Genomic DNA, 13,035 nt, shown 5'->3' with positions numbered 1-13,035 from the left:
TTAAACCTTTTCTATTTGAAAAATGTACACAACAAAATCAGAGCAAAACACCATAATACAAGAGACTGTCTATTCTTATTCTACTCAAAAATTTGCTTACTGGAAATAAGATATAAAATATTTTATTATCTAAATTTAATAACAATCACCATAACACATTGAAATAGAAGTTATTGCTTATAAATATCAAGAATGATAGTAACAACAATAAACATTTATATGGAGCTTACTCTGTGCCAGGCACTATAAGTTCTTTACATATACTGTTTAATCTTCAAACATTCCCCTGAGATGTGTCTTTTTATTATCCCCACTGAGGAATAGGGGCATTAAGTAACTTGTCTTGGATTACATGGCTGATGTGTGTCAGAACCAGGATTCAGATCAAGGAAGTGTGGCTCTAGCATTTGTCTTCTAAACCACTATGATATATACTCTCTTTACCTTTGACCCAGAAATTCTAATTTAGCCAATGAGTAAGGCATGATTTCAGGGGTGGGCTTAGGCTATTTCTGAACCTCACAATGGCCTATCAGTGTTCCTTTAGTTCCCATCACTGGTATTTAGGGGAAAAAGGGAAACAGTGCTTGCAACTTTGGTTGGGGAGGAAAAGAAGACTCTAGTTGGGAGTCATATTCCAGCCTGCTTATTATAATTAGATATTTTCTACTTACTTATATAAAACCTTTCTTTTGGAAAGCCCCAAAGAACTTCTCCTGCAATAAACCAGCAAAAATTGTATTGGCTTCCTATTTCTTCGACTTAAGATGACACTGTACTTGTCAGACATCCCTAAGTGATCACTGTTTTTTGAACTGTGCACTGGCTTAGTGATGACAGTGCAGCTTCTGAATTAGTTTCTGATACATTTTGCCAGAAGGCATGGGAATAATTATTACCCTTTGCCACATGTTGACCAACAGAAAAATGTAGGGTACAGAACAGTCATACTGCAAAGGTTGATGTAGCTTAATGACAGAGAAAGAGATAACAAATTGTTTTCAACTTTAAAGGAGCTGGCCTTGAAAGATTTAAACAGCTTACAGTTGAAAAGTAATATGAAGCTTCAAGTTAGTTATTTAGAGACTCTTAAATTGTTCATCATTTCGCTTTATAAAATTATGAGGCAAACTCCATGTAAAAAAAATAATTAGAAATTAAAAAAAAAATCCCTACAGAGAGGCAACAAAAGAAATGTAGAAAGCCTTGAGAGCCAGACAGCCTTGGGTTACCACTGCTTGGGAGCCAGACAGCCCTGGGTTACCACTGCACAAGTGTGATGCCGGGCTATTCGTGAACTTCTTTGAGCCTGTTTTCTCATCTATAAATTACCACTTATCTTATGGAGTTGTGAGAGCTAAGAGAATTTGGTAAAAGCCTGGCATAATGTCATTGTTCAATAAATTTTGATTTCTTTATCACCCTTCCTGTTCTCTGTTTATACTAACTGAAATTTTCTCTTAGAGTCCCATTCTGAAATCGACATCTCGTTCCTTTTCACCTCTATTCTTGCTTTTCAAAATCCATCGTTGGCCTGACCACAATAACCTTCTAAGTTTACTCATTATTTCTGATTTTTCTCTCAGCAACTTCCTTAGAAAGATAACACCAATGAAACTTCCTAATTTACAAAAATGATGAATCCTTTGCCTACAGAATACAGTCCAAAAATCTGTGCCTATTTCTCCAGATTCATCTGCCACCACGTCACTCATCCCTGATTCTCTAGCAAACCAATATACCACACTAATGTTATGGTCTTTACAAGTGTTTTGTTCTTGTCCTAAAATATCTTCCTTACCTTTTGTGAGTTTTTACTTGTTCTGTAAGACCTTTTAGAAACATCACCTACTTGATCAACACATCTCTAAAAGGCAAAAATAAGAACTGTATTTTACTTAAAGGCTCCATAGCAATTGCAAATATTCCAATTAGCATTTCTCACATTACATTCTATTTGTTCTATATCATTCTCTTCAACAGACTATAACTCCTTAAGAAAAGAAATTATATCTTATTTATCTTTGTATCTCCAGGGTCTAGAACAGTTTCTAGAATCTTATATAGTGCATATTGAATAGATTTTTAAGTGAGAGAATGTCCCAGCAGCTTTCCCCAATTAGTTCACTCTCATCCCTGATTTGGCTTATCAGCTATAAGTCATTATTAGATTTCTATATTTTAGTTAACCATTATTTTCCTTTATTAGAAAGGGTGGATTTGAGCTAATGAGTATTCTCTGCTTGCTACAAACACATAGACAGTCTGGAAAAAAAATAAGAAAAATAAAGTTTAAATGATAAAAGAGTATGTTGACTAGGTGTCAGAATAAAGAAATAAAAGCTAGGGCTGATGAGCTATGACTTGATGCCAAAGTGTGTGTTGGTGGGGAGAAGGAGGGTGGGACATAATCTGGCCTAAATATACAGAAGGATCAGATCCTAATATGTGTTTGTGTAAAATTATGAGCAGGGGCCCAAGGATTGTAATATCTATGTGGGACAGTAGATGTGGCCTTGGGTTTATATAAGGTGAGGAACTGGAACTGAGACTCCTGCATAAAGCCAGACCCTGAAATGACTGCCCACCTCTGTGAGATAAGTTCTAGAAACCTCTGCTCACTGATTCAGGCAGCAAAAAAGCTTGTTTCTGGCCAGGCTCTAGGTTGAGGAAAAGTCTACGGTGAGAAATCAAAACTCCACATATGTGAATTTAGTCTGCCTTTAAACTATCCTTATGATGAGGAAATCCGAAGCTAAGAAATACATTTAAAAATTGGTTCTATATCAGTAAAAGCTTTGAGGTATCCAGCAGAAGAAAATGCAAAGCTTCGACAATTCCTACTAGACATACTTCCACTGATAAACACTCTCAGCCCCAATGAAGATAAACACACATTCTATTGCATTAGGAACTCAGGGACTCGGGACGGTATATTCTTCCATAATCACCAGGGCATTGAGATGGGAACATGGTGATCAATAAAATAATTTCTAAAGCTTCCCCCTAAAGTGACGATGTTTCTTCTGCTCATCTTTGCTGGCTAAAGCAAGTCATATGGCCAATCTAATAAAAGGAGCGGGAAAGTGAAATTCTACATGTCTGGAAGGAAAACTGTAATATTTGAAAACAATCACAATGACTACCTGTGGTATACTAAAAATATATATTTGGTCTTTGTCCTTGGTTTCTGGCACAGAGCTCCTAAAACCCTTAGAATTTCCTGAAGAACAGAAGTGACAGGAGCATTGTTGTTTGTTATTCATAATACAACCCTTTCAATCTTATCTGAGTTTATGCTAATCAGGTGACTTTTGGTGGGCCCCTAGGTACTTCGGGATGGAGATTGGTTGCCAGAGGAGTCAATCATGTGATTAAAGGGTTGGAATTTTCAACTACCAAAGGCCAATGATTTAATCAAGTATGCCAACTTAATGGAACCTTCATAATAACGTCTAGAAAAGGTTCAGATTGCTTTTGGGTTTGAGAGCACATCAAGGTGATAGGAGGGTGGCATACCATGAGAAGGCTTGGAAGCTCTGCAATACACTACTCCATACCTTGCCCTATGTGTCTCTTCCATTTGGCTGTTCCTGAGTTGTATCCTTTAATCTGGTAATAGTAAATAAAGCACTTTCTTTCCTGAGTTCTATGAGTCCTTTCAGCAATTACTGAACCTTAGGAAGGGTCATGAGAACCCCCAATTTATGGGTAATGTAGGCACACTAAAACAGTGGGGATAGTCTTATAGGACTGAGCCCCTTAACCTCACTCCAGGAGTTAGTGTCAGAGCTGAATTCAATTGATTCAATTGTTGAGCACTCAGGCGGTTTCAAAGAATCTGATACCATCACCTACTTCACGCACACACGCACACACGCACGCGTGCGCGACTTAACAGATGATTATTATAAACACTAAAGTCGAGAGCCATTGCATTCAGTTATTTACTGTTATATTTCTTTCCTTTCAGTTGGTCCTAAATGAAAAAAATATAAATGTGCAATATTTAGCTATCATTACTGATAAATTTTCTTTCACCTTTAGTCTTTTTCTAAATGATTGTTTGTCATTTCCATTTTGCAAATGGAAGCCTGCAAACAATTTTCCAAGAGAACATCAATGCCTATGGTTCTAAATATTATTATAACATCTTCTGCCCTGAGTTGTAGTAAAATTTTTATACTAAATCATTCCTAAAATATTTACATTCCATGCTTTTTTAAAAACCATTTTTCCCAACTTAGATAACAAAAGATGAAATTAGCGTATCACATTTTAATAAGACTAAATATAAAATTAATGACAAACTGCACAAGTAAAGGAAAATTATGGATAAAATTTCAGTGACCAGTTAGAGTCTTTCATCACTTAAACCAACCAGAAATTGAAATTTATATCATGTTTATATTTTACTTTTATAGATTTACTGTTACTAAAATTTAGACTAGTTAAAAAATTTAGTTGATAGTATATAACACACATAGAATCCAGGTCATTCAACCATAATTGGCTCTAGATCTGCAGTACTAATAGTAGCACATCTTATGTAAAGAAAGGAAATATATAGAATTAAGATAGCAAGGAAGTCAAAGTATTGAGTAAGAACATGCTGATTTTAGAATTTTGCTAATGATGATTATATTTTAAATTCTTTCTAGTGTTTCACTAGATAAAGCATTACTCATATCCTGCCTTGAAGAGGTATTCAGTATGGAAAGAAGACACTGTAAGTAGTTCATGACCAAAGTTTTCAAGATTCATTAATGAACTTTTGTAGATATTTCTCAATCTACTCAAGGAAGATAAAATTTTGTAAAATAAATTTCTGTTCCATAACGAATCTATAAAAATTAACTTACAAATAATAAAAAAAAAATGTTTGACTTGCATATTACTTTCAATAAAATAAACAAAAACAGTTTACATCTCACGAGAAGATGATCACTTTTCAATACTGGAAGTAAATTCGTATCTAAAGTAAATATGAAAATTTCAAATAGCAGTAGGATTTTCAAACCAAGAAAAAAAAATTTAATGAATACTTATATATATAGCTTTGTTGGGGCATGGATAAAAAATGACCAATTTATTGATTCACTATTAGCAAAGTATAGGCAAGGCAAGAGAGATAGCAGAAATGGAAAGAATTATGACCTCTGAGAAAAGTGTTAGTCAAGAGTTTCAAAAGTAGCCAATCCTGTAGATAATGTATAAAAATTACAGTAAATGAAAGTAATTTGTATCAAGAAAAACTCTCAACGGAATTAAATGCCTGAGATGTGCCGGCAGTGTACTGATGGATAGCATAATAAAGTCAGAGGCACACAAAATGCATTTTGTGCTCTGACAATGCCTTAGGAACTCTGAACGGCAGCCTTGATCAGCCTTTAGAGAGGTCCTGGGAGGATATGGTAGTTGATGAAGAAATTAACAACTCCAAAGAGGTAGAAATACTGGCATAGCAAATTAAAGTAGAAATAGCTTCTTTTTTTTTTGAGTCATTTCTGTATTCTTCCATTAGAGGTTATAAATAGCTGGAAAAAAGAGACAGTATCTACCACTATTGATGAGTTCTCTGAAATGCATGGTATGAGATCCCACACAGAGTAAACAACAGCTTTTCCACCTGCTGGCAAGTTCCTTCCCAGCTCTTCACAGGGCTTGGCCCTTGTCCTTTGGGTCTCAGTTCAAATGTTACTTCTGCAGAGGTGCCTACCCTCACTTTTCTTGAAGTAAACCTTTCTGTGTACCTTCTTATTACTCTGTGTATTTATTCGTTAATACTTGTTTTTTTGTTTTTTGTTTTTTTTTAAATGTGCTTTTCTTTCCTGCCTCTATATTAGAAATGTAAACTTCAGGAGGACAGGGATTTTTTCTACCTTGATCATTAAAAATATTCTAAGCATCTAGAACAGTACTTGGCATTGGACACTAATAAATATTTATCAAATGAATAAACGAACAAGAACACTAAAAAATGTTTTCTAGGTACACAATCACAAATGAATAATTGAGTTAAGTCTCTTTTCATAGGAAGGCATTTATAATATTTTATATACCATTTTGTCTATACTGTATAAAGCCCAATTGTGCCCCACACATCTTCAACAATTTATAGTCATTTCCTCAAGAAATAAATACTCATCAGTTCTGCCAGAAGAAATATCAATAATTACCTGTTATAGCAGAGAACTCATCTTTGACAATGGCACATCACTAATGCAGAACTATTAATGGCTTTTCAATATGGATAACTCTAAGAACTAGCATTTGCTTTAGTCTGTACAACATCAAGCATGCAGACTTAAATGTTTTTGAGGTCAAATAAAATAGTTCAAGCTAAGGAACTGACAATAACATCTTTATGATGTTATGACTAAGAAAATTGATATACCTAACTCTAGCCAGATTTCTTCAGCTGTGACTTATAATAGAAACTCAGTGACAAAATGCTTACCTCCTAGGAACCTAATGATGCCCTCTAAAAGCTGAATATAAAAAAATATGTTCAATAAATATTCATTGAATATTCAATATTCTTTAATGTTTAAATCATTCATTCATATTGAATGGATGAATCATCTTCTCCTCCGCCACCAAAAACAATATCCTTGACTTAGATTACTTACTTTCATGGGCTATATTTGCTTAAAATATAAGCCATAAAAGTAAATTAGGTTTCAAAACAATTATTCTAGGTGAGTTGAGAAAATACTGAAATTTCAAGTAGGTTCAAAATTCAGCTTGGCTGATTTAGTAACAATATCACTGCTGCTAAACACAAAGTAAGCAAACTATTAAGTTATTAAGTTTTAAGGGATGAAGTACTTTGTTCACATAATGCTTATGGCAACCTTATGAGATGGGTTAGCATTGTTATCCCCATTTCATTTAAGGTTAAATGATGTCCCTGGGGTCTCATTGCCAGCCAGTACAAAGCCAGGATTTGAAGCCAGGCAGTCTGGTTCCTCGGTATGTACGATTAATCACTAATCTATCCAGTGCTATTCCAAGGTACTTGCCTGAAAGCAGATTGCTACCAGTCCATGATGAGGTAAGTACCAAAACTGAGAATAAATATTCAGAAACTTACACGGCAATTTGACACTGTTGTGACATCTAAGTACATGATCACTGGATCCATCTTGATGGGCAGGGTATAGACCAGTTAAGGGGTTGTCAAAAGCACATGAGTAGCATGTGGCCCTAACTAGGCAGTGGTACTATATACAGTCAGTAAAATATCATATTGGTCTAAGACAAATGGGAAATCAAAATAAAAGAAAAAGAAAAAGAAAAAAAAAAACACCTGGTACTTCAAATAGTTTGAGAAACCCTGATTTACCCCAATATCATCTGAAGTCTCAGATTTTCCGTTCTCAGATGGCAAAGAACACTGGAGGTGTTGTTACTTTTTGCCTGCCTCCATCAGATAATAAATATATAAAAAAAATTTTAATTTAAGTTTACATTTATAAATTTAGTATATATTTTAATAACGATGTTATATAAAAGCATTTCAAAATGAAATATACAATTTGTTTTCTTTACTGCATGAAAATATAATGCTTAGTTATTTAAGGTATGTACAAAATGCCTAGATGAACATCCATCTAGAACTTTAAGTTTTTAGTTCTACTCCAAAAAAGAAAGCCTTTTCACGAGTCTAAATACAATGAAAATATTTAATTTACATTTTTATTTTGTAAGACATTCACTCCCTACCCCTCAAAAAATCAGTTTTCCAGAATCTAACCCCTTGTTTTGGCTTTAAGATGATCTGGAAAGTGGTTTAAATCAGATCAGAAACCATAAGGAAGGAAATTTGGTGGAGTATTTTCCATTTGATTGAGGAAATCAAAATATTTCTAAGTAATATCAAATGTGTCTACCATCATGAAAGAAAAAATAAGATAGTCCATTATAGACTGATTTTCAACATAAATGATGTGCATCCACTTAAAGACATCTTAAAAAATGAAACTTTTCATAAAATGCAGCACAAACTTCTTTGTAAAAAGGCATTCTAGACATGACTCAGAAAACTTTTGCTAAGGCCTGCAAACTCTGAAACAGAGGACCAGTATAGTGTGATTAATGGAAATACAGAAAGCTGTTTACTCTCAATTCTGGACTGAGAATACTGCAGGACTTCTGGGATCTCTTCTCCAGTTACCTTCATGGTGAATTTCTAAGGAGGCAGTTGTACCTTCCTTTATCATCCTTTTTATCTTCCCATTTAAAAAAATCTGTTTCCCTAGGTAACTACAGAGAGGGAAGAACTACAGGAAGAAATATAGAGAAAAAACACACATACATACATGTGCATGTATATATGTACACCAACTTTGAAACACTAAGCTTACTTTACACATAATTCCAAGTCAATGGTTTTTTGCCTTTTCTTAAAACATTCAGTGCTCTCCTGGCTCGCAGGCCTTTTTCTACCTGCTTCTGAGATTCATTACAGATGGCTGAGGCTGAAGTATAATGGCTGGATAAGTGGGGCATTACTTGATCTTCTATCATTCTGATAAGAATTCTATGAGGCAGAGAAAAGGCATATGCCATTATCCTCTTTTTTTTTTTTTTTTTAATGGAACTGTAGCACACAAAGTTAAGTAACTTGCCCAAGGCACCAAGCAAATTAGTGTCTGAGAATTCGGGTCTTTAAAACTTCTGCTCTTTTCATCTGATAAAAATACTGCCTTCCTTCCCTCTTCTCCAGTCTTTCTCATGCATATTTTATTCAAGTATGATATATATCTAAATTGTACTTTATGCGTATGCATTTCCAGACACATCAACCAAATCATCAAATCATAATTTTCTATTGTTTTCTTTGAAATGTCAGCTTTTGAAATGATACCCATAAATCTTTCAAATATGAAATTAGTAGAAAGAGGAGAGAATGATTGGAAGCAAAAAATATGAACAGTTTCAATGACTATTTGGGTAAAGAACCAAAAGATAAAAAAAAAAAAAAAAATCCTGGAGTGGGGTCAGAAGGTTCTTTTTAACTACATGTTTTATGTTTTGCCTCTTTGCCTCTTTATGCAGTAGGTGGAGCTATGGTACTATTCCTTAGGGTTACAGGAAGGTTTATCAGTGAAAAATAATCCAATTCATTCCTATGGTATCCATTTTCTTTTGCATTTTCAAACAGCCCTTTGCTGTTTTTGAAACGTTTTTCCTCCATGCCCTGAGAACCTTCAAGCTGCACTACCCACATCTCTTTTTTCTGGAATGACAGAGGGTTACCATTTTCACTGCACATCCTTACAATGCCATTTTGAGGAGGATATTAGGAGATACAGTTGCACAAAACAGACTGCCTTCTTCTGCCTCATCATTCAAAAATTTCCTCTATAATCTATCAAATCTATTTTTTAGCTCGGAAACAGGATTCTCCTGCAACTGAAAAATTTTCAGAATCACTAGCATATGTCTTTACATTTTCAGTTATAATGCAGCAGAAATGAATGTTAATGACCTCTGATAAAATTAAACTATTTGTAGAAACTAAAAAAGAGAACAAAACAAATTTTATTCAAAAATGAGGAATGAAAGTTCCAAACCAAGCTAACTAATTAATTTGGAATAGGAAAAAAAAGAGAATCATCCTCAAGAGTACATAGGAGGGCCGGCCAAGATGGTGTAGAAGCTAGATGTTGTGCATCTAGCCTCCTCTCACACCATACCAAACTTACAACAAAACTACAAAAATACCATGAGTTCCAGGCTTAGCTTCTTGAGGCACCTATAGGCCAGCATGGGTGGTAGCCATCTGCAGATTGCTTGGTGATTCTTACCAGGTGGCCCTGGAAGTGCACAGGCTGTGGCTGAACTTGGTGTACAGCTGGGCTTCTCCCAGGAGACCCTTGGGCAGGCACACCCAGTAGCCTGCTTCAATTGGCGACTGAGCCAGAGCACCACAGGCTGCATCTGAGGAGGAACAACTGAAGGGGAGACTGGGAAGGCACCAGAGCCCTGCTAAAGTGAATCCTACTCCATAGGGTCTGCCCCTCACAGGCCAATCCTCACAACCAATCAGCACAAGGGTCAATCCCTCTCATAGAAGTGAAAACAGCAACCAAGGCTCAACTATATCTGGAGAGCGCACACAACCCACACAAAGGACAGACCTTGAGTACCTCATTCAGGTGACCAGGGAAGACTGTGCCACTGGAACCCACAGGACACCTACTACATAAAGCCACTATACTAAAACTGGGAAACTTAGGAGCCATACTTAATACATAGAAATAAATACAGGGAGGCAACCAATATGGGGAGACAAAGAAACATGTCCCACATGAGAGGACAGAACAAACCTCCATTAAAAGAACTCAACAAAATGGAGACAAGCAATATACCAGATGCAGAGTTCAAAACACTGGAGATAAGGATGCTCAATGAACTTAAGGGAAGAGTAGATGAACTAAGGGAGAACTTTAACAAAGAGATAGAAAACATAAAAATGGAGATGGAAAACATAAAAGGGAACCAGTCAGAAATGAAGAATACAATATATGAGCTAAAGAGAACATTAGAGGGAATCAACAGAGTGGCTGGAGAATCAAATTAGCAATTTAGAGAATGGGGTACTGGAGGATACTCAATTAGAACCGTGCCAAGAAAAAAGAATCCAAAAAAATGAGAATAGTTTAAGGGGCCTCTGGGACAACATCAAGTGCAACAACATTCATATCATAGGGGTACCAGAAGGAGAAGAGAGAGAGCAAGGAATTGAAAACCTATTTCAATGACTGAAAACTTCCCTAACCTGGTGAAGGAAATAGACATAAAAGCCCAGGAAGTGCAGAGTCACAAACAAGATGAACCCAAAGAAGCCCACACCAAGATACATCATAATTAAAATGTCAAAGTTTAATTACAAAGAGGGAATCTTAAAAGCGGCAAGTGAAAAGCAGTTAGTCACTTACAAAAGAGCGCTCTAAGATTGTCAGTCAATTTCTCAACAGAAACTTCGTGGTCCAAAAAGGACTGGCACTAAATATTTAAAGTGATGAAAAGCAAGGACCTACAACCAAGATTACTTTACTCAGCAAAATTATCATTTAGAATTAAAGGACAGATAAAGAGCTTCCCCGACAAGAAAAAGCTAAAGGAGTTCATCACCACCAAGCCACTATTATATGAAATGTTGGAGGGACTTAAGAAAAAGTAAACAAAATATGTATCAAAAATATGAATAAAGAATTGCAATAACTACATATCTATCAACAAGTACTTCAAATGAAAAAGAATTGCAATAACTACATATCTATCAACAAGGACTTCAAATGAAAAAGAATTAAATGCTCCAATCAAAAGATAGGGTGGCTGAATGGATAAGAAAACAAGACTCTTACATAAGCTGTCTACAAGACTTACTTCAGATTAAAAGACACAGATAAATCAAAAGTAAAGAAATAGAAAAAGATATTTCATAACGGACCTAGAGGGTATTATGCTGAGTGGGGTAAATCAGATAGAGAAAGACAAATGCCATATGATTTTACATCCATGTAGAATCTAAAGAATAAAATAAAGAAAAAGAAAAGAAACAGAAACAAACTCATACAGAGAACATTTTGAGGGTTACCAGATGGGAGGGGGTTTAGAGGGGTGGTGAAAAAGGGGGAAGGAATTAAGAAGTACAAAAAAGTAGTTACAAAATAGTCATGGAGATATGAAGTATAGCATAAGGAACATAGTCAACAATATTTTAATAACTAGAGTGTCAGATTTATTGGGGTGACTACTTCGTGAGTTATATAGATGCCTAATCATTATGTTGTACACCTGAAACTAATATAATATTGTATGCCAACTATAATTTAAAAATTTAAAAAAATATTTTAAAAAATGCAAAAAAAAAAAGTATATAGGAATCAAAGAAGTTCACCTGTACATAGAAGGCACTGTGTCTAATATTACTGTGATGGTTAATTTTATGTGTCAACCTGACTGGGCCAAGGGGTGCCCAAATATTTGGTTAAACATTATTCTGGGTATATGTAAGGGTGTTTCTGGATGAGAGTTGAATCTATAGACTAAGTAAAGCAGATTGCCCTCCCAATGTAGATGGGCCTCCTCCAATCTGTTGGAGGCCTGAATATTACTAAAAGGCAGAGGAAGGAAGAATACAATCTCTCTGATTGTCTTCGAGCTGGGACATTGGTCTCCTTTGTTTGGACTCGGACTTGGACTCGGACTCGGACTGTGACTGGCGTTTATACCATCTCCTGGTTCTGAGGCCTTTGGACACAAACTGGACCAATACCATGGGCTCTCCTGGGTCTCCAGCGTGCTTACTGCAGATGGTGGGACTACTCAGCCTCCATAGCCATATGAGCCAATCCTTTATAATACATCTATTTATATATATGTATATGAAACATTTTATATTATATAACATAATTATAGTATTTCATATTCTATTTAACATACATAGAATATATATTATAAATGAGAGTGTCGATTTACATCACGGCACAAGTTCCTTATCTCATACAGATGGCCACATTACGTAGCATTGCTCTAGGTAATTCTAAGTGCTTTCATATATGATACTTGTTATCTATAACAGTAAACATTTATTGAATTCTTATATATTACATATAATTATGTGAAATATAGAATACAAACTATTATATTATTATATAATATATATTATTGGTTCTGTTTCTCTGGAGAACCTAGACTAACACAATTATAAATTTTATGTTAAATTACTTTAGTATAAATGAAGCATAAAAAAATGTACTGACATATTAATTCCTTTCTAAATAATGACACTATACTTGAATTTTTTGGTAAACAATAGGCATAGTTTCCAGACTTATTTACATAAATAAATCTCACCTGTAAAACTGTGCTTAGTTTTTTATATTTGACTATATAAATAGATGTTAATAATGACAAAAGAAAATGAGGACATCACCTGTATGTCTCCCTGCTATCTGGAAAAACTCACTTAGACTTCACATGAAGACCCATATGGCTGCTTTAATCTATGCACTACTG

General features: G+C 35.1%; 1 protein-coding gene across 9 annotated transcripts in view; it reads right to left on the bottom strand.

The window, feature by feature from the left end:
• CUNH3orf67 (chromosome unknown C3orf67 homolog) overlaps positions 1–13,035 on the bottom strand; it is a 211,036-nt gene that overhangs the window by 150,664 nt on the left and 47,337 nt on the right. Inside the window, exon 1 of one of the 9 annotated variants that reach the window (XM_025050718.1) lies at positions 1,802–1,820. The exons of the other annotated variants lie outside the window; for them this stretch is intronic. The gene's annotated coding sequence lies outside the window, so the exon portion shown is untranslated. Of the gene's footprint in view, positions 1–1,801; positions 1,821–13,035 lie in introns of those variants that run through there. 9 annotated transcript variants of the gene reach the window in all.

Source organism: Pteropus alecto, unplaced genomic scaffold (assembly GCF_000325575.1).
Source record: "Pteropus alecto unplaced genomic scaffold, ASM32557v1 scaffold75, whole genome shotgun sequence".
Classification (NCBI taxonomy): Eukaryota; Metazoa; Chordata; class Mammalia; order Chiroptera; family Pteropodidae; genus Pteropus; species Pteropus alecto.
This window is presented reverse-complemented; position numbering and strand designations above follow the sequence as displayed.